The sequence below is a fragment of the Crinia signifera genome, chromosome 1 (assembly GCF_055691185.1).
Source record: "Crinia signifera chromosome 1, ASM5569118v1, whole genome shotgun sequence".
NCBI lineage: Eukaryota > Metazoa > Chordata > Amphibia > Anura > Myobatrachidae > Crinia > Crinia signifera.
Window position 1 is genome coordinate 440,059,284 of NC_139217.1, and position 17,093 is coordinate 440,076,376.

Sequence of the window (17,093 nt, forward strand, 5' to 3'; positions counted from 1 at the left end):
TACAATTCAAGAACCCATCGAGACATAGGGCCGGTGCACTGCCTGTCAGTTTTCATATGGAGATGAGGGCCGCAGCCAATTCTGACCGACTGTTTAAATGACATCACGGTATGCAAATCCGTCTGCTGCAGTGTGCTATGGGAATGATTTGCACTAGTTGTGGGTATAGTTTGGGGGTGCTTCAGGAATAGTCACCATTCAGCCTTACCAAGTCAACGTGGCCTTCCTGCAGTATTTTGTCCCCAGCCGGGACTTCACTTCTGCTGCCTCATGTAAACAAACCTCCTTCACCCGACAGGGATGTGCCCGAGCAGTGGCCTTCCTGAGACCTAGTCCAACTCATACTTACCTGGCAGGGGAGATACCATGATCACGAAGGTGGTTCACCCAGGGCGAGGCTCACCCATTGCACTCCGGGTGTGTTGACCCCTGCGATTTCCCCAAATGCGGGAAACTCGACTGCATAATTTGTGGTAGTGGGGGACTGCGTTCGCGCTATCCCCTGATCAACTCTGGTAAAAGTCAGCTTTTTGTTTCTTTCCCTCAGTCATAATCCTTTCCATGCACCCCTTTAACTGCGCTATTTCCTTTTACTCTACGTTCTGTTCTCATATCTTCTCCTGTGTGCTTGCCGCATATGTTTCCATGTTTTTACTGTTCTTGTGCCTTGTAGTGTGCTTTGCAAATAAAACCATTAGAGGTCGCTGCAGGACCCACACTCACTTGCATTTCAAAGTAGGCCTCCAGCTGTTTCATGCCGACTGCTTGAATGACATCACAATATGCAAATCCGTCTGCTGCAGTGTGCTCTGGGAATGATTTGCACTAGTTGTGGGTATAGTTTGGGGGTGCTTCAGGAATAGTCACCCTTCAGCCTTACCACGTCAACGTGGCCTCCCTGCAGTATTTTGTCCCCAGCCGGGAGTTCACTTCTGCTGCCTCATGTAAACAAACCTCCTTCACCCGACAGGGATGTGCCCGAGCAGTGGCCTTCCTGAGACCTAGTCCAACTCATACTTACCTGGCAGGGGAGATACCATGATCACGAAGGTGGTTCACCCAGGGCGAGGCTCACCCATTGCACTCCGGGTGTGTTGACCCCTGCGATTTCCCCAAATGCGGGAAACTCGACTGCATAATTTGTGGTAGTGGGGGACTGCGTTCGCGCTATCCCCTGATCAACTCTGGTAAAAGTCAGCTCCATTATGGTTTTTTTCTTCATCAATCAACCTTCCCTACTCTGCAACTCCTCCCATTGCACCCTTGAAGATGCACTTCTACCTTCCATTCTGCGTTCTGTTCTGATCTCTTCTCCTTTCTGCTGGCTGTATATGCTTTCTTGATTTTTTGGTGCCTTATAGTGTGCTTTGCATATACAACCAATAGAGGTCACTACAGACCCACACTTGCTTTGCGAAGTAGGCTTCCAGCTTTTCAACGGCCTCTTCCCATCTTGTGTCAGGTTTAAAGAAGACAGAAAAAAAAGTGTTGGCCCTCATTTAATGCAGTGGCTTGTCTAAGTTGTAAAATGGTAGGCCTTGTCGGACGGCTGTAGTCTTCCTACACATAGTAAGCGTTCAAATTGAGACAGCGACAATTGGAAGAAAGAGCATTTCATTTCAAGGGCAAATTTTGGGCCATGGGATTAATGGCAAAACAAGATACACAAAATATTTGTTTATGGTGCTTATAAGATGTGGGGGTGAAGGGGAAAACGACATTTGCTTTTGGTTCACTTTCTTGACATTTCAATACAAAATACTTTTTTGGGGCCATTTGGGCGAAACAACTTTTGGCGTGTTAAAAAGACAATTGACTTTGTTTTTTTACTAATTTCAAAATCTTTTGAACGAAAAACCCCCTAAAAACTAACTATAGTTTGGGTGAGTGCCGCCAGGGTTGGAGATGGGCAAAACAAAACAAACTTAAAAAAATCATTAATATTGATGTTGGACGGGTGAAAACATCAGTACATATTTCAGTGCGTGTATGAGAGAAACTCTGCAATGAGGGGGTTAAACGTAAATCTGCCTTTATACTTTATTGTACAATTCAAGAACCCATCGAGACATAGGGCCGGTGCACTGCCTGTCAGTTTTCATATGGAGATGAGGGCCGCAGCCAATTCTGACCGACTGTTTAAATGACATCACGGTATGCAAATCCGTCTGCTGCAGTGTGCTATGGGAATGATTTGCACTAGTTGTGGGTATAGTTTGGGGGTGCTTCAGGAATAGTCACCATTCAGCCTTACCAAGTCAACGTGGCCTTCCTGCAGTATTTTGTCCCCAGCCGGGACTTCACTTCTGCTGCCTCATGTAAACAAACCTCCTTCACCCGACAGGGATGTGCCCGAGCAGTGGCCTTCCTGAGACCTAGTCCAACTCATACTTACCTGGCAGGGGAGATACCATGATCACGAAGGTGGTTCACCCAGGGCGAGGCTCACCCATTGCACTCCGGGTGTGTTGACCCCTGCGATTTCCCCAAATGCGGGAAACTCGACTGCATAATTTGTGGTAGTGGGGGACTGCGTTCGCGCTATCCCCTGATCAACTCTGGTAAAAGTCAGCTTTTTGTTTCTTTCCCTCAGTCATAATCCTTTCCATGCACCCCTTTAACTGCGCTATTTCCTTTTACTCTACGTTCTGTTCTCATATCTTCTCCTGTGTGCTTGCCGCATATGTTTCCATGTTTTTACTGTTCTTGTGCCTTGTAGTGTGCTTTGCAAATAAAACCATTAGAGGTCGCTGCAGGACCCACACTCACTTGCATTTCAAAGTAGGCCTCCAGCTGTTTCATGCCGACTGCTTGAATGACATCACAATATGCAAATCCGTCTGCTGCAGTGTGCTCTGGGAATGATTTGCACTAGTTGTGGGTATAGTTTGGGGGTGCTTCAGGAATAGTCACCCTTCAGCCTTACCACGTCAACGTGGCCTCCCTGCAGTATTTTGTCCCCAGCCGGGAGTTCACTTCTGCTGCCTCATGTAAACAAACCTCCTTCACCCGACAGGGATGTGCCCGAGCAGTGGCCTTCCTGAGACCTAGTCCAACTCATACTTACCTGGCAGGGGAGATACCATGATCACGAAGGTGGTTCACCCAGGGCGAGGCTCACCCATTGCACTCCGGGTGTGTTGACCCCTGCGATTTCCCCAAATGCGGGAAACTCGACTGCATAATTTGTGGTAGTGGGGGACTGCGTTCGCGCTATCCCCTGATCAACTCTGGTAAAAGTCAGCTCCATTATGGTTTTTTTCTTCATCAATCAACCTTCCCTACTCTGCAACTCCTCCCATTGCACCCTTGAAGATGCACTTCTACCTTCCATTCTGCGTTCTGTTCTGATCTCTTCTCCTTTCTGCTGGCTGTATATGCTTTCTTGATTTTTTGGTGCCTTATAGTGTGCTTTGCATATACAACCAATAGAGGTCACTACAGACCCACACTTGCTTTGCGAAGTAGGCTTCCAGCTTTTCAACAGCCTCTTCCCATCTTGTGTCAGGTTTAAAGAAGACAGAAAAAAAAGTGTTGGCCCTCATTTAATGCAGTGGCTTGTCTAAGTTGTAAAATGGTAGGCCTTGTCGGACGGCTGTAGTCTTCCTACACATAGTAAGCGTTCAAATTGAGACAGCGACAATTGGAAGAAAGAGCATTTCATTTCAAGGGCAAATTTTGGGCCATGGGATTAATGGCAAAACAAGATACACAAAATATTTGTTTATGGTGCTTATAAGATGTGGGGGTGAAGGGGAAAACGACATTTGCTTTTGGTTCACTTTCTTGACATTTCAATACAAAATACTTTTTTGGGGCCATTTGGGCGAAACAACTTTTGGCGTGTTAAAAAGACAATTGACTTTGTTTTTTTACTAATTTCAAAATCTTTTGAACGAAAAACCCCCTAAAAACTAACTATAGTTTGGGTGAGTGCCGCCAGGGTTGGAGATGGGCAAAACAAAACAAACTTAAAAAAATCATTAATATTGATGTTGGACGGGTGAAAACATCAGTACATATTTCAGTGCGTGTATGAGAGAAACTCTGCAATGAGGGGGTTAAACGTAAATCTGCCTTTATACTTTATTGTACAATTCAAGAACCCATCGAGACATAGGGCCGGTGCACTGCCTGTCAGTTTTCATATGGAGATGAGGGCCGCAGCCAATTCTGACCGACTGTTTAAATGACATCACGGTATGCAAATCCGTCTGCTGCAGTGTGCTATGGGAATGATTTGCACTAGTTGTGGGTATAGTTTGGGGGTGCTTCAGGAATAGTCACCATTCAGCCTTACCAAGTCAACGTGGCCTTCCTGCAGTATTTTGTCCCCAGCCGGGACTTCACTTCTGCTGCCTCATGTAAACAAACCTCCTTCACCCGACAGGGATGTGCCCGAGCAGTGGCCTTCCTGAGACCTAGTCCAACTCATACTTACCTGGCAGGGGAGATACCATGATCACGAAGGTGGTTCACCCAGGGCGAGGCTCACCCATTGCACTCCGGGTGTGTTGACCCCTGCGATTTCCCCAAATGCGGGAAACTCGACTGCATAATTTGTGGTAGTGGGGGACTGCGTTCGCGCTATCCCCTGATCAACTCTGGTAAAAGTCAGCTCCATTATGTTTTTTTTCTTCATCAATCAACCTTCCCTACTCTGCAACTCCTCCCATTGCACCCTTGAAGATGCACTTCTACCTTCCATTCTGCGTTCTGTTCTGATCTCTTCTCCTTTCTGCTGGCTGTATATGCTTTCTTGATTTTTTGGTGCCTTATAGTGTGCTTTGCATATACAACCAATAGAGGTCACTACAGACCCACACTTGCTTTGCAAAGTAGGCTTCCAGCTTTTCAACGGCCTCTTCCCATCTTGTGTCAGGTTTAAAGAAGACAGAAAAAAAAGTGTTGGCCCTCATTTAATGCAGTGGCTTGTCTAAGTTGTAAAATGGTAGGCCTTGTCGGACGGCTGTAGTCTTCCTACACATAGTAAGCGTTCAAATTGAGACAGCGACAATTGGAAGAAAGAGCATTTCATTTCAAGGGCAAATTTTGGGCCATGGGATTAATGGCAAAACAAGATACACAAAATATTTGTTTATGGTGCTTATAAGATGTGGGGGTGAAGGGGAAAACGACATTTGCTTTTGGTTCACTTTCTTGACATTTCAATACAAAATACTTTTTTGGGGCCATTTGGGCGAAACAACTTTTGGCGTGTTAAAAAGACAATTGACTTTGTTTTTTTACTAATTTCAAAATCTTTTGAACGAAAAACCCCCTAAAAACTAACTATAGTTTGGGTGAGTGCCGCCAGGGTTGGAGATGGGCAAAACAAAACAAACTTAAAAAAATCATTAATATTGATGTTGGACGGGTGAAAACATCAGTACATATTTCAGTGCGTGTATGAGAGAAACTCTGCAATGAGGGGGTTAAACGTAAATCTGCCTTTATACTTTATTGTACAATTCAAGAACCCATCGAGACATAGGGCCGGTGCACTGCCTGTCAGTTTTCATATGGAGATGAGGGCCGCAGCCAATTCTGACCGACTGTTTAAATGACATCACGGTATGCAAATCCGTCTGCTGCAGTGTGCTATGGGAATGATTTGCACTAGTTGTGGGTATAGTTTGGGGGTGCTTCAGGAATAGTCACCATTCAGCCTTACCAAGTCAACGTGGCCTTCCTGCAGTATTTTGTCCCCAGCCGGGACTTCACTTCTGCTGCCTCATGTAAACAAACCTCCTTCACCCGACAGGGATGTGCCCGAGCAGTGGCCTTCCTGAGACCTAGTCCAACTCATACTTACCTGGCAGGGGAGATACCATGATCACGAAGGTGGTTCACCCAGGGCGAGGCTCACCCATTGCACTCCGGGTGTGTTGACCCCTGTGATTTCCCCAAATGCGGGAAACTCGACTGCATAATTTGTGGTAGTGGGGGACTGCGTTCGCGCTATCCCCTGATCAACTCTGGTAAAAGTCAGCTTTTTGTTTCTTTCCCTCAGTCATAATCCTTTCCATGCACCCCTTTAACTGCGCTATTTCCTTTTACTCTACGTTCTGTTCTCATATCTTCTCCTGTGTGCTTGCCGCATATGTTTCCATGTTTTTACTGTTCTTGTGCCTTGTAGTGTGCTTTGCAAATAAAACCATTAGAGGTCGCTGCAGGACCCACACTCACTTGCATTTCAAAGTAGGCCTCCAGCTGTTTCATGCCGACTGCTTGAATGACATCACAATATGCAAATCCGTCTGCTGCAGTGTGCTCTGGGAATGATTTGCACTAGTTGTGGGTATAGTTTGGGGGTGCTTCAGGAATAGTCACCCTTCAGCCTTACCACGTCAACGTGGCCTCCCTGCAGTATTTTGTCCCCAGCCGGGAGTTCACTTCTGCTGCCTCATGTAAACAAACCTCCTTCACCCGACAGGGATGTGCCCGAGCAGTGGCCTTCCTGAGACCTAGTCCAACTCATACTTACCTGGCAGGGGAGATACCATGATCACGAAGGTGGTTCACCCAGGGCGAGGCTCACCCATTGCACTCCGGGTGTGTTGACCCCTGCGATTTCCCCAAATGCGGGAAACTCGACTGCATAATTTGTGGTAGTGGGGGACTGCGTTCGCGCTATCCCCTGATCAACTCTGGTAAAAGTCAGCTCCATTATGGTTTTTTTCTTCATCAATCAACCTTCCCTACTCTGCAACTCCTCCCATTGCACCCTTGAAGATGCACTTCTACCTTCCATTCTGCGTTCTGTTCTGATCTCTTCTCCTTTCTGCTGGCTGTATATGCTTTCTTGATTTTTTGGTGCCTTATAGTGTGCTTTGCATATACAACCAATAGAGGTCACTACAGACCCACACTTGCTTTGCGAAGTAGGCTTCCAGCTTTTCAACGGCCTCTTCCCATCTTGTGTCAGGTTTAAAGAAGACAGAAAAAAAAGTGTTGGCCCTCATTTAATGCAGTGGCTTGTCTAAGTTGTAAAATGGTAGGCCTTGTCGGACGGCTGTAGTCTTCCTACACATAGTAAGCGTTCAAATTGAGACAGCGACAATTGGAAGAAAGAGCATTTCATTTCAAGGGCAAATTTTGGGCCATGGGATTAATGGCAAAACAAGATACACAAAATATTTGTTTATGGTGCTTATAAGATGTGGGGGTGAAGGGGAAAACGACATTTGCTTTTGGTTCACTTTCTTGACATTTCAATACAAAATACTTTTTTGGGGCCATTTGGGCGAAACAACTTTTGGCGTGTTAAAAAGACAATCGACTTTGTTTTTTTACTAATTTCAAAATCTTTTGAACGAAAACCCCCCTAAAAACTAACTATAGTTTGGGTGAGTGCCGCCAGGGTTGGAGATGGGCAAAACAAAACAAACTTAAAAAAATCATTAATATTGATGTTGGACGGGTGAAAACATCAGTACATATTTCAGTGCGTGTATGAGAGAAACTCTGCAATGAGGGGGTTAAACGTAAATCTGCCTTTATACTTTATTGTACAATTCAAGAACCCATCGAGACATAGGGCCGGTGCACTGCCTGTCAGTTTTCATATGGAGATGAGGGCCGCAGCCAATTCTGACCGACTGTTTAAATGACATCACGGTATGCAAATCCGTCTGCTGCAGTGTGCTATGGGAATGATTTGCACTAGTTGTGGGTATAGTTTGGGGGTGCTTCAGGAATAGTCACCATTCAGCCTTACCAAGTCAACGTGGCCTTCCTGCAGTATTTTGTCCCCAGCCGGGACTTCACTTCTGCTGCCTCATGTAAACAAACCTCCTTCACCCGACAGGGATGTGCCCGAGCAGTGGCCTTCCTGAGACCTAGTCCAACTCATACTTACCTGGCAGGGGAGATACCATGATCACGAAGGTGGTTCACCCAGGGCGAGGCTCACCCATTGCACTCCGGGTGTGTTGACCCCTGCGATTTCCCCAAATGCGGGAAACTCGACTGCATAATTTGTGGTAGTGGGGGACTGCGTTCGCGCTATCCCCTGATCAACTCTGGTAAAAGTCAGCTCCATTATGTTTTTTTTCTTCATCAATCAACCTTCCCTACTCTGCAACTCCTCCCATTGCACCCTTGAAGATGCACTTCTACCTTCCATTCTGCGTTCTGTTCTGATCTCTTCTCCTTTCTGCTGGCTGTATATGCTTTCTTGATTTTTTGGTGCCTTATAGTGTGCTTTGCATATACAACCAATAGAGGTCACTACAGACCCACACTTGCTTTGCAAAGTAGGCTTCCAGCTTTTCAACGGCCTCTTCCCATCTTGTGTCAGGTTTAAAGAAGACAGAAAAAAAAGTGTTGGCCCTCATTTAATGCAGTGGCTTGTCTAAGTTGTAAAATGGTAGGCCTTGTCGGACGGCTGTAGTCTTCCTACACATAGTAAGCGTTCAAATTGAGACAGCGACAATTGGAAGAAAGAGCATTTCATTTCAAGGGCAAATTTTGGGCCATGGGATTAATGGCAAAACAAGATACACAAAATATTTGTTTATGGTGCTTATAAGATGTGGGGGTGAAGGGGAAAACGACATTTGCTTTTGGTTCACTTTCTTGACATTTCAATACAAAATACTTTTTTGGGGCCATTTGGGCGAAACAACTTTTGGCGTGTTAAAAAGACAATTGACTTTGTTTTTTTACTAATTTCAAAATCTTTTGAACGAAAAACCCCCTAAAAACTAACTATAGTTTGGGTGAGTGCCGCCAGGGTTGGAGATGGGCAAAACAAAACAAACTTAAAAAAATCATTAATATTGATGTTGGACGGGTGAAAACATCAGTACATATTTCAGTGCGTGTATGAGAGAAACTCTGCAATGAGGGGGTTAAACGTAAATCTGCCTTTATACTTTATTGTACAATTCAAGAACCCATCGAGACATAGGGCCGGTGCACTGCCTGTCAGTTTTCATATGGAGATGAGGGCCGCAGCCAATTCTGACCGACTGTTTAAATGACATCACGGTATGCAAATCCGTCTGCTGCAGTGTGCTATGGGAATGATTTGCACTAGTTGTGGGTATAGTTTGGGGGTGCTTCAGGAATAGTCACCATTCAGCCTTACCAAGTCAACGTGGCCTTCCTGCAGTATTTTGTCCCCAGCCGGGACTTCACTTCTGCTGCCTCATGTAAACAAACCTCCTTCACCCGACAGGGATGTGCCCGAGCAGTGGCCTTCCTGAGACCTAGTCCAACTCATACTTACCTGGCAGGGGAGATACCATGATCACGAAGGTGGTTCACCCAGGGCGAGGCTCACCCATTGCACTCCGGGTGTGTTGACCCCTGTGATTTCCCCAAATGCGGGAAACTCGACTGCATAATTTGTGGTAGTGGGGGACTGCGTTCGCGCTATCCCCTGATCAACTCTGGTAAAAGTCAGCTTTTTGTTTCTTTCCCTCAGTCATAATCCTTTCCATGCACCCCTTTAACTGCGCTATTTCCTTTTACTCTACGTTCTGTTCTCATATCTTCTCCTGTGTGCTTGCCGCATATGTTTCCATGTTTTTACTGTTCTTGTGCCTTGTAGTGTGCTTTGCAAATAAAACCATTAGAGGTCGCTGCAGGACCCACACTCACTTGCATTTCAAAGTAGGCCTCCAGCTGTTTCATGCCGACTGCTTGAATGACATCACAATATGCAAATCCGTCTGCTGCAGTGTGCTCTGGGAATGATTTGCACTAGTTGTGGGTATAGTTTGGGGGTGCTTCAGGAATAGTCACCCTTCAGCCTTACCACGTCAACGTGGCCTCCCTGCAGTATTTTGTCCCCAGCCGGGAGTTCACTTCTGCTGCCTCATGTAAACAAACCTCCTTCACCCGACAGGGATGTGCCCGAGCAGTGGCCTTCCTGAGACCTAGTCCAACTCATACTTACCTGGCAGGGGAGATACCATGATCACGAAGGTGGTTCACCCAGGGCGAGGCTCACCCATTGCACTCCGGGTGTGTTGACCCCTGCGATTTCCCCAAATGCGGGAAACTCGACTGCATAATTTGTGGTAGTGGGGGACTGCGTTCGCGCTATCCCCTGATCAACTCTGGTAAAAGTCAGCTCCATTATGGTTTTTTTCTTCATCAATCAACCTTCCCTACTCTGCAACTCCTCCCATTGCACCCTTGAAGATGCACTTCTACCTTCCATTCTGCGTTCTGTTCTGATCTCTTCTCCTTTCTGCTGGCTGTATATGCTTTCTTGATTTTTTGGTGCCTTATAGTGTGCTTTGCATATACAACCAATAGAGGTCACTACAGACCCACACTTGCTTTGCGAAGTAGGCTTCCAGCTTTTCAACGGCCTCTTCCCATCTTGTGTCAGGTTTAAAGAAGACAGAAAAAAAAGTGTTGGCCCTCATTTAATGCAGTGGCTTGTCTAAGTTGTAAAATGGTAGGCCTTGTCGGACGGCTGTAGTCTTCCTACACATAGTAAGCGTTCAAATTGAGACAGCGACAATTGGAAGAAAGAGCATTTCATTTCAAGGGCAAATTTTGGGCCATGGGATTAATGGCAAAACAAGATACACAAAATATTTGTTTATGGTGCTTATAAGATGTGGGGGTGAAGGGGAAAACGACATTTGCTTTTGGTTCACTTTCTTGACATTTCAATACAAAATACTTTTTTGGGGCCATTTGGGCGAAACAACTTTTGGCGTGTTAAAAAGACAATCGACTTTGTTTTTTTACTAATTTCAAAATCTTTTGAACGAAAACCCCCCTAAAAACTAACTATAGTTTGGGTGAGTGCCGCCAGGGTTGGAGATGGGCAAAACAAAACAAACTTAAAAAAATCATTAATATTGATGTTGGACGGGTGAAAACATCAGTACATATTTCAGTGCGTGTATGAGAGAAACTCTGCAATGAGGGGGTTAAACGTAAATCTGCCTTTATACTTTATTGTACAATTCAAGAACCCATCGAGACATAGGGCCGGTGCACTGCCTGTCAGTTTTCATATGGAGATGAGGGCCGCAGCCAATTCTGACCGACTGTTTAAATGACATCACGGTATGCAAATCCGTCTGCTGCAGTGTGCTATGGGAATGATTTGCACTAGTTGTGGGTATAGTTTGGGGGTGCTTCAGGAATAGTCACCATTCAGCCTTACCAAGTCAACGTGGCCTTCCTGCAGTATTTTGTCCCCAGCCGGGACTTCACTTCTGCTGCCTCATGTAAACAAACCTCCTTCACCCGACAGGGATGTGCCCGAGCAGTGGCCTTCCTGAGACCTAGTCCAACTCATACTTACCTGGCAGGGGAGATACCATGATCACGAAGGTGGTTCACCCAGGGCGAGGCTCACCCATTGCACTCCGGGTGTGTTGACCCCTGCGATTTCCCCAAATGCGGGAAACTCGACTGCATAATTTGTGGTAGTGGGGGACTGCGTTCGCGCTATCCCCTGATCAACTCTGGTAAAAGTCAGCTTTTTGTTTCTTTCCCTCAGTCATAATCCTTTCCATGCACCCCTTTAACTGCGCTATTTCCTTTTACTCTACATTCTGTTCTCATATCTTCTCCTGTGTGCTTGCAGCATATGTTTCCATGTTTTTACTGTTCTTGTGCCTTGTAGTGTGCTTTGCAAATAAAACCATTAGAGGTTGCTGCAGGACCCACACTCACTTGCATTTCAAAGTAGGCCTCCAGCTGTTTCATGCCGACTGCTTGAATGACATCACAATATGCAAATCCGTCTGCTGCAGTGTGCTCTGGGAATGATTTGCACTAGTTGTGGGTATAGTTTGGGGGTGCTTCAGGAATAGTCACCCTTCAGCCTTACCACGTCAACGTGGCCTCCCTGCAGTATTTTGTCCCCAGCCGGGAGTTCACTTCTGCTGCCTCATGTAAACAAACCTCCTTCACCCGACAGGGATGTGCCCGAGCAGTGGCCTTCCTGAGACCTAGTCCAACTCATACTTACCTGGCAGGGGAGATACCATGATCACGAAGGTGGTTCACCCAGGGCGAGGCTCACCCATTGCACTCCGGGTGTGTTGACCCCTGCGATTTCCCCAAATGCGGGAAACTCGACTGCATAATTTGTGGTAGTGGGGGACTGCGTTCGCGCTATCCCCTGATCAACTCTGGTAAAAGTCAGCTCCATTATGTTTTTTTTCTTCATCAATCAACCTTCCCTACTCTGCAACTCCTCCCATTGCACCCTTGAAGATGCACTTCTACCTTCCATTCTGCGTTCTGTTCTGATCTCTTCTCCTTTCTGCTGGCTGTATATGCTTTCTTGATTTTTTGGTGCCTTATAGTGTGCTTTGCATATACAACCAATAGAGGTCACTACAGACCCACACTTGCTTTGCGAAGTAGGCTTCCAGCTTTTCAACGGCCTCTTCCCATCTTGTGTCAGGTTTAAAGAAGACAGAAAAAAAAGTGTTGGCCCTCATTTAATGCAGTGGCTTGTCTAAGTTGTAAAATGGTAGGCCTTGTCGGACGGCTGTAGTCTTCCTACACATAGTAAGCGTTCAAATTGAGACAGCGACAATTGGAAGAAAGAGCATTTCATTTCAAGGGCAAATTTTGGGCCATGGGATTAATGGCAAAACAAGATACACAAAATATTTGTTTATGGTGCTTATAAGATGTGGGGGTGAAGGGGAAAACGACATTTGCTTTTGGTTCACTTTCTTGACATTTCAATACAAAATACTTTTTTGGGGCCATTTGGGCGAAACAACTTTTGGCGTGTTAAAAAGACAATTGACTTTGTTTTTTTACTAATTTCAAAATCTTTTGAACGAAAAACCCCCTAAAAACTAACTATAGTTTGGGTGAGTGCCGCCAGGGTTGGAGATGGGCAAAACAAAACAAACTTAAAAAAATCATTAATATTGATGTTGGACGGGTGAAAACATCAGTACATATTTCAGTGCGTGTATGAGAGAAACTCTGCAATGAGGGGGTTAAACGTAAATCTGCCTTTATACTTTATTGTACAATTCAAGAACCCATCGAGACATAGGGCCGGTGCACTGCCTGTCAGTTTTCATATGGAGATGAGGGCCGCAGCCAATTCTGACCGACTGTTTAAATGACATCACGGTATGCAAATCCGTCTGCTGCAGTGTGCTATGGGAATGATTTGCACTAGTTGTGGGTATAGTTTGGGGGTGCTTCAGGAATAGTCACCATTCAGCCTTACCAAGTCAACGTGGCCTTCCTGCAGTATTTTGTCCCCAGCCGGGACTTCACTTCTGCTGCCTCATGTAAACAAACCTCCTTCACCCGACAGGGATGTGCCCGAGCAGTGGCCTTCCTGAGACCTAGTCCAACTCATACTTACCTGGCAGGGGAGATACCATGATCACGAAGGTGGTTCACCCAGGGCGAGGCTCACCCATTGCACTCCGGGTGTGTTGACCCCTGCGATTTCCCCAAATGCGGGAAACTCGACTGCATAATTTGTGGTAGTGGGGGACTGCGTTCGCGCTATCCCCTGATCAACTCTGGTAAAAGTCAGCTTTTTGTTTCTTTCCCTCAGTCATAATCCTTTCCATGCACCCCTTTAACTGCGCTATTTCCTTTTACTCTACGTTCTGTTCTCATATCTTCTCCTGTGTGCTTGCCGCATATGTTTCCATGTTTTTACTGTTCTTGTGCCTTGTAGTGTGCTTTGCAAATAAAACCATTAGAGGTCGCTGCAGGACCCACACTCACTTGCATTTCAAAGTAGGCCTCCAGCTGTTTCATGCCGACTGCTTGAATGACATCACAATATGCAAATCCGTCTGCTGCAGTGTGCTCTGGGAATGATTTGCACTAGTTGTGGGTATAGTTTGGGGGTGCTTCAGGAATAGTCACCCTTCAGCCTTACCACGTCAACGTGGCCTCCCTGCAGTATTTTGTCCCCAGCCGGGAGTTCACTTCTGCTGCCTCATGTAAACAAACCTCCTTCACCCGACAGGGATGTGCCCGAGCAGTGGCCTTCCTGAGACCTAGTCCAACTCATACTTACCTGGCAGGGGAGATACCATGATCACGAAGGTGGTTCACCCAGGGCGAGGCTCACCCATTGCACTCCGGGTGTGTTGACCCCTGCGATTTCCCCAAATGCGGGAAACTCGACTGCATAATTTGTGGTAGTGGGGGACTGCGTTCGCGCTATCCCCTGATCAACTCTGGTAAAAGTCAGCTTTTTGTTTCTTTCCCTCAGTCATAATCCTTTCCATGCACCCCTTTAACTGCGCTATTTCCTTTAACTCTACGTTCTGTTCTCATATCTTCTCCTGTGTGCTTGCCGCATATGTTTCCATGTTTTTACTGTTCTTGTGCCTTGTAGTGTGCTTTGCAAATAAAACCATTAGAGGTCGCTGCAGGACCCACACTCACTTGCATTTCAAAGTAGGCCTCCAGCTGTTTCATGCCGACTGCTTGAATGACATCACAATATGCAAATCCGTCTGCTGCAGTGTGCTCTGGGAATGATTTGCACTAGTTGTGGGTATAGTTTGGGGGTGCTTCAGGAATAGTCACCCTTCAGCCTTACCACGTCAACGTGGCCTCCCTGCAGTAATTTGTCCCCAGCCGGGAGTTCACTTCTGCTGCCTCATGTAAACAAACCTCCTTCACCCGACAGGGATGTGCCCGAGCAGTGGCCTTCCTGAGACCTAGTCCAACTCATACTTACCTGGCAGGGGAGATACCATGATCACGAAGGTGGTTCACCCAGGGCGAGGCTCACCCATTGCACTCCGGGTGTGTTGACCCCTGCGATTTCCCCAAATGCGGGAAACTCGACTGCATAATTTGTGGTAGTGGGGGACTGCGTTCGCGCTATCCCCTGATCAACTCTGGTAAAAGTCAGCTCCATTATGGTTTTTTTCTTCATCAATCAACCTTCCCTACTCTGCAACTCCTCCCATTGCACCCTTGAAGATGCACTTCTACCTTCCATTCTGCGTTCTGTTCTGATCTCTTCTCCTTTCTGCTGGCTGTATATGCTTTCTTGATTTTTTGGTGCCTTATAGTGTGCTTTGCATATACAACCAATAGAGGTCACTACAGACCCACACTTGCTTTGCGAAGTAGGCTTCCAGCTTTTCAACGGCCTCTTCCCATCTTGTGTCAGGTTTAAAGAAGACAGAAAAAAAAGTGTTGGCCCTCATTTAATGCAGTGGCTTGTCTAAGTTGTAAAATGGTAGGCCTTGTCGGACGGCTGTAGTCTTCCTACACATAGTAAGCGTTCAAATTGAGACAGCGACAATTGGAAGAAAGAGCATTTCATTTCAAGGGCAAATTTTGGGCCATGGGATTAATGGCAAAACAAGATACACAAAATATTTGTTTATGGTGCTTATAAGATGTGGGGGTGAAGGGGAAAACGACATTTGCTTTTGGTTCACTTTCTTGACATTTCAATACAAAATACTTTTTTGGGGCCATTTGGGCCAAACAACTTTTGGCGTGTTAAAAAGACAATTGACTTTGTTTTTTTACTAATTTCAAAATCTTTTGAACGAAAAACCCCCTAAAAACTAACTATAGTTTGGGTGAGTGCCGCCAGGGTTGGAGATGGGCAAAACAAACTTAAAAAAATCATTAATATTGATGTTGGACGGGTGAAAACATCAGTACATATTTCAGTGCGTGTATGAGAGAAACTCTGCAATGAGGGGGTTAAACGTAAATCTGCCTTTATACTTTATTGTACAATTCAAGAACCCATCGAGACATAGGGCCGGTGCACTGCCTGTCAGTTTTCATATGGAGATGAGGGCCGCAGCCAATTCTGACCGACTGTTTAAATGACATCACGGTATGCAAATCCGTCTGCTGCAGTGTGCTATGGGAATGATTTGCACTAGTTGTGGGTATAGTTTGGGGGTGCTTCAGGAATAGTCACCATTCAGCCTTACCAAGTCAACGTGGCCTTCCTGCAGTATTTTGTCCCCAGCCGGGACTTCACTTCTGCTGCCTCATGTAAACAAACCTCCTTCACCCGACAGGGATGTGCCCGAGCAGTGGCCTTCCTGAGACCTAGTCCAACTCATACTTACCTGGCAGGGGAGATACCATGATCACGAAGGTGGTTCACCCAGGGCGAGGCTCACCCATTGCACTCCGGGTGTGTTGACCCCTGCGATTTCCCCAAATGCGGGAAACTCAACTGCATAATTTGTGGTAGTGGGGGACTGCGTTCGCGCTATCCCCTGATCAACTCTGGTAAAAGTCAGCTCCATTATGGTTTTTTTCTTCATCAATCAACCTTCCCTACTCTGCAACTCCTCCCATTGCACCCTTGAAGATGCACTTCTACCTTCCATTCTGCGTTCTGTTCTGATCTCTTCTCCTTTCTGCTGGCTGTATATGCTTTCTTGATTTTTTGGTGCCTTATAGTGTGCTTTGCATATACAACCAATAGAGGTCACTACAGACCCACACTTGCTTTGCGAAGTAGGCTTCCAGCTTTTCAACGGCCTCTTCCCATCTTGTGTCAGGTTTAAAGAAGACAGAAAAAAAAAGTGTTGGCCCTCATTTAATGCAGTGGCTTGTCTAAGTTGTAAAATGGTAGGCCTTGTCGGACGGCTGTAGTCTTCCTACACATAGTAAGCGTTCAAATTGAGACAGCGACAATTGGAAGAAAGAGCATTTCATTTCAAGGGCAAATTTTGGGCCATGGGATTAATGGCAAAACAAGAAACACAAAATATTTGTTTATGGTGCTTATAAGATGTGGTATCCCTTACACACCTGTTCCCCTACCCTGCACCCAGCAATATCCCTCACACACCTGCACCCTGCAGTATCCCTTACACACCTGTTCCCCTACCTTGCACCCAGCAGTATCCCTTAAGCACATGTTCCCCTACCTTGCACCCAGCAGTATCCCTCACGCACATGTACCCCTACCCTGCACCCAGCAGTATCCCTCACGCACCTGTACCCCTACCCTGCACTCAGCCACCTCCATCACACATGTCCCCCAGCCCTGCACCCAGCATCATCCGTAACACACATGTTCCCCAGCCCTGCACTCTCCCCAACACACATGTTCCCCAGCCCTGCACTCTCCCCAACACACATGTTCCCCAGCCCTGCACTTTAACCAA

At 46.3% G+C, this 17,093-nt stretch overlaps 1 protein-coding gene and 16 non-coding genes across 17 annotated transcripts in view; all 17 read left to right on the top strand.

Annotated features, from left to right (window-relative positions):
• Positions 1 to 17,093, top strand: part of SLC38A9 (solute carrier family 38 member 9) — a 174,826-nt gene that overhangs the window by 109,187 nt on the left and 48,546 nt on the right. The window lies entirely within an intron of this gene.
• LOC146043122 (U1 spliceosomal RNA) lies at positions 342 to 505 on the top strand. The gene has a single exon (XR_014464134.1). It is a non-coding gene; the product is annotated as a U1 spliceosomal RNA (small nuclear RNA).
• On the top strand, positions 1,014 to 1,177 carry LOC146043126 (U1 spliceosomal RNA). The gene has a single exon (XR_014464135.1). It is a non-coding gene; the product is annotated as a U1 spliceosomal RNA (small nuclear RNA).
• On the top strand, positions 2,388 to 2,551 carry LOC146043131 (U1 spliceosomal RNA). Its single transcript, XR_014464138.1, has one exon. It is a non-coding gene; the product is annotated as a U1 spliceosomal RNA (small nuclear RNA).
• On the top strand, positions 3,060 to 3,223 carry LOC146043143 (U1 spliceosomal RNA). The gene has a single exon (XR_014464140.1). It is a non-coding gene; the product is annotated as a U1 spliceosomal RNA (small nuclear RNA).
• On the top strand, positions 4,434 to 4,597 carry LOC146043148 (U1 spliceosomal RNA). Its single transcript, XR_014464147.1, has one exon. It is a non-coding gene; the product is annotated as a U1 spliceosomal RNA (small nuclear RNA).
• LOC146043832 (U1 spliceosomal RNA) lies at positions 5,808 to 5,971 on the top strand. The gene has a single exon (XR_014464779.1). It is a non-coding gene; the product is annotated as a U1 spliceosomal RNA (small nuclear RNA).
• LOC146043159 (U1 spliceosomal RNA) lies at positions 6,480 to 6,643 on the top strand. Its single transcript, XR_014464158.1, has one exon. It is a non-coding gene; the product is annotated as a U1 spliceosomal RNA (small nuclear RNA).
• LOC146043170 (U1 spliceosomal RNA) lies at positions 7,854 to 8,017 on the top strand. The gene has a single exon (XR_014464169.1). It is a non-coding gene; the product is annotated as a U1 spliceosomal RNA (small nuclear RNA).
• Positions 9,228 to 9,391, top strand: LOC146043843 (U1 spliceosomal RNA). Its single transcript, XR_014464781.1, has one exon. It is a non-coding gene; the product is annotated as a U1 spliceosomal RNA (small nuclear RNA).
• On the top strand, positions 9,900 to 10,063 carry LOC146043181 (U1 spliceosomal RNA). Its single transcript, XR_014464180.1, has one exon. It is a non-coding gene; the product is annotated as a U1 spliceosomal RNA (small nuclear RNA).
• LOC146043203 (U1 spliceosomal RNA) lies at positions 11,274 to 11,437 on the top strand. The gene has a single exon (XR_014464202.1). It is a non-coding gene; the product is annotated as a U1 spliceosomal RNA (small nuclear RNA).
• Positions 11,946 to 12,109, top strand: LOC146043214 (U1 spliceosomal RNA). The gene has a single exon (XR_014464213.1). It is a non-coding gene; the product is annotated as a U1 spliceosomal RNA (small nuclear RNA).
• On the top strand, positions 13,320 to 13,483 carry LOC146043225 (U1 spliceosomal RNA). The gene has a single exon (XR_014464224.1). It is a non-coding gene; the product is annotated as a U1 spliceosomal RNA (small nuclear RNA).
• On the top strand, positions 13,992 to 14,155 carry LOC146043236 (U1 spliceosomal RNA). The gene has a single exon (XR_014464235.1). It is a non-coding gene; the product is annotated as a U1 spliceosomal RNA (small nuclear RNA).
• Positions 14,664 to 14,827, top strand: LOC146043247 (U1 spliceosomal RNA). The gene has a single exon (XR_014464246.1). It is a non-coding gene; the product is annotated as a U1 spliceosomal RNA (small nuclear RNA).
• Positions 16,033 to 16,196, top strand: LOC146044327 (U1 spliceosomal RNA). Its single transcript, XR_014464870.1, has one exon. It is a non-coding gene; the product is annotated as a U1 spliceosomal RNA (small nuclear RNA).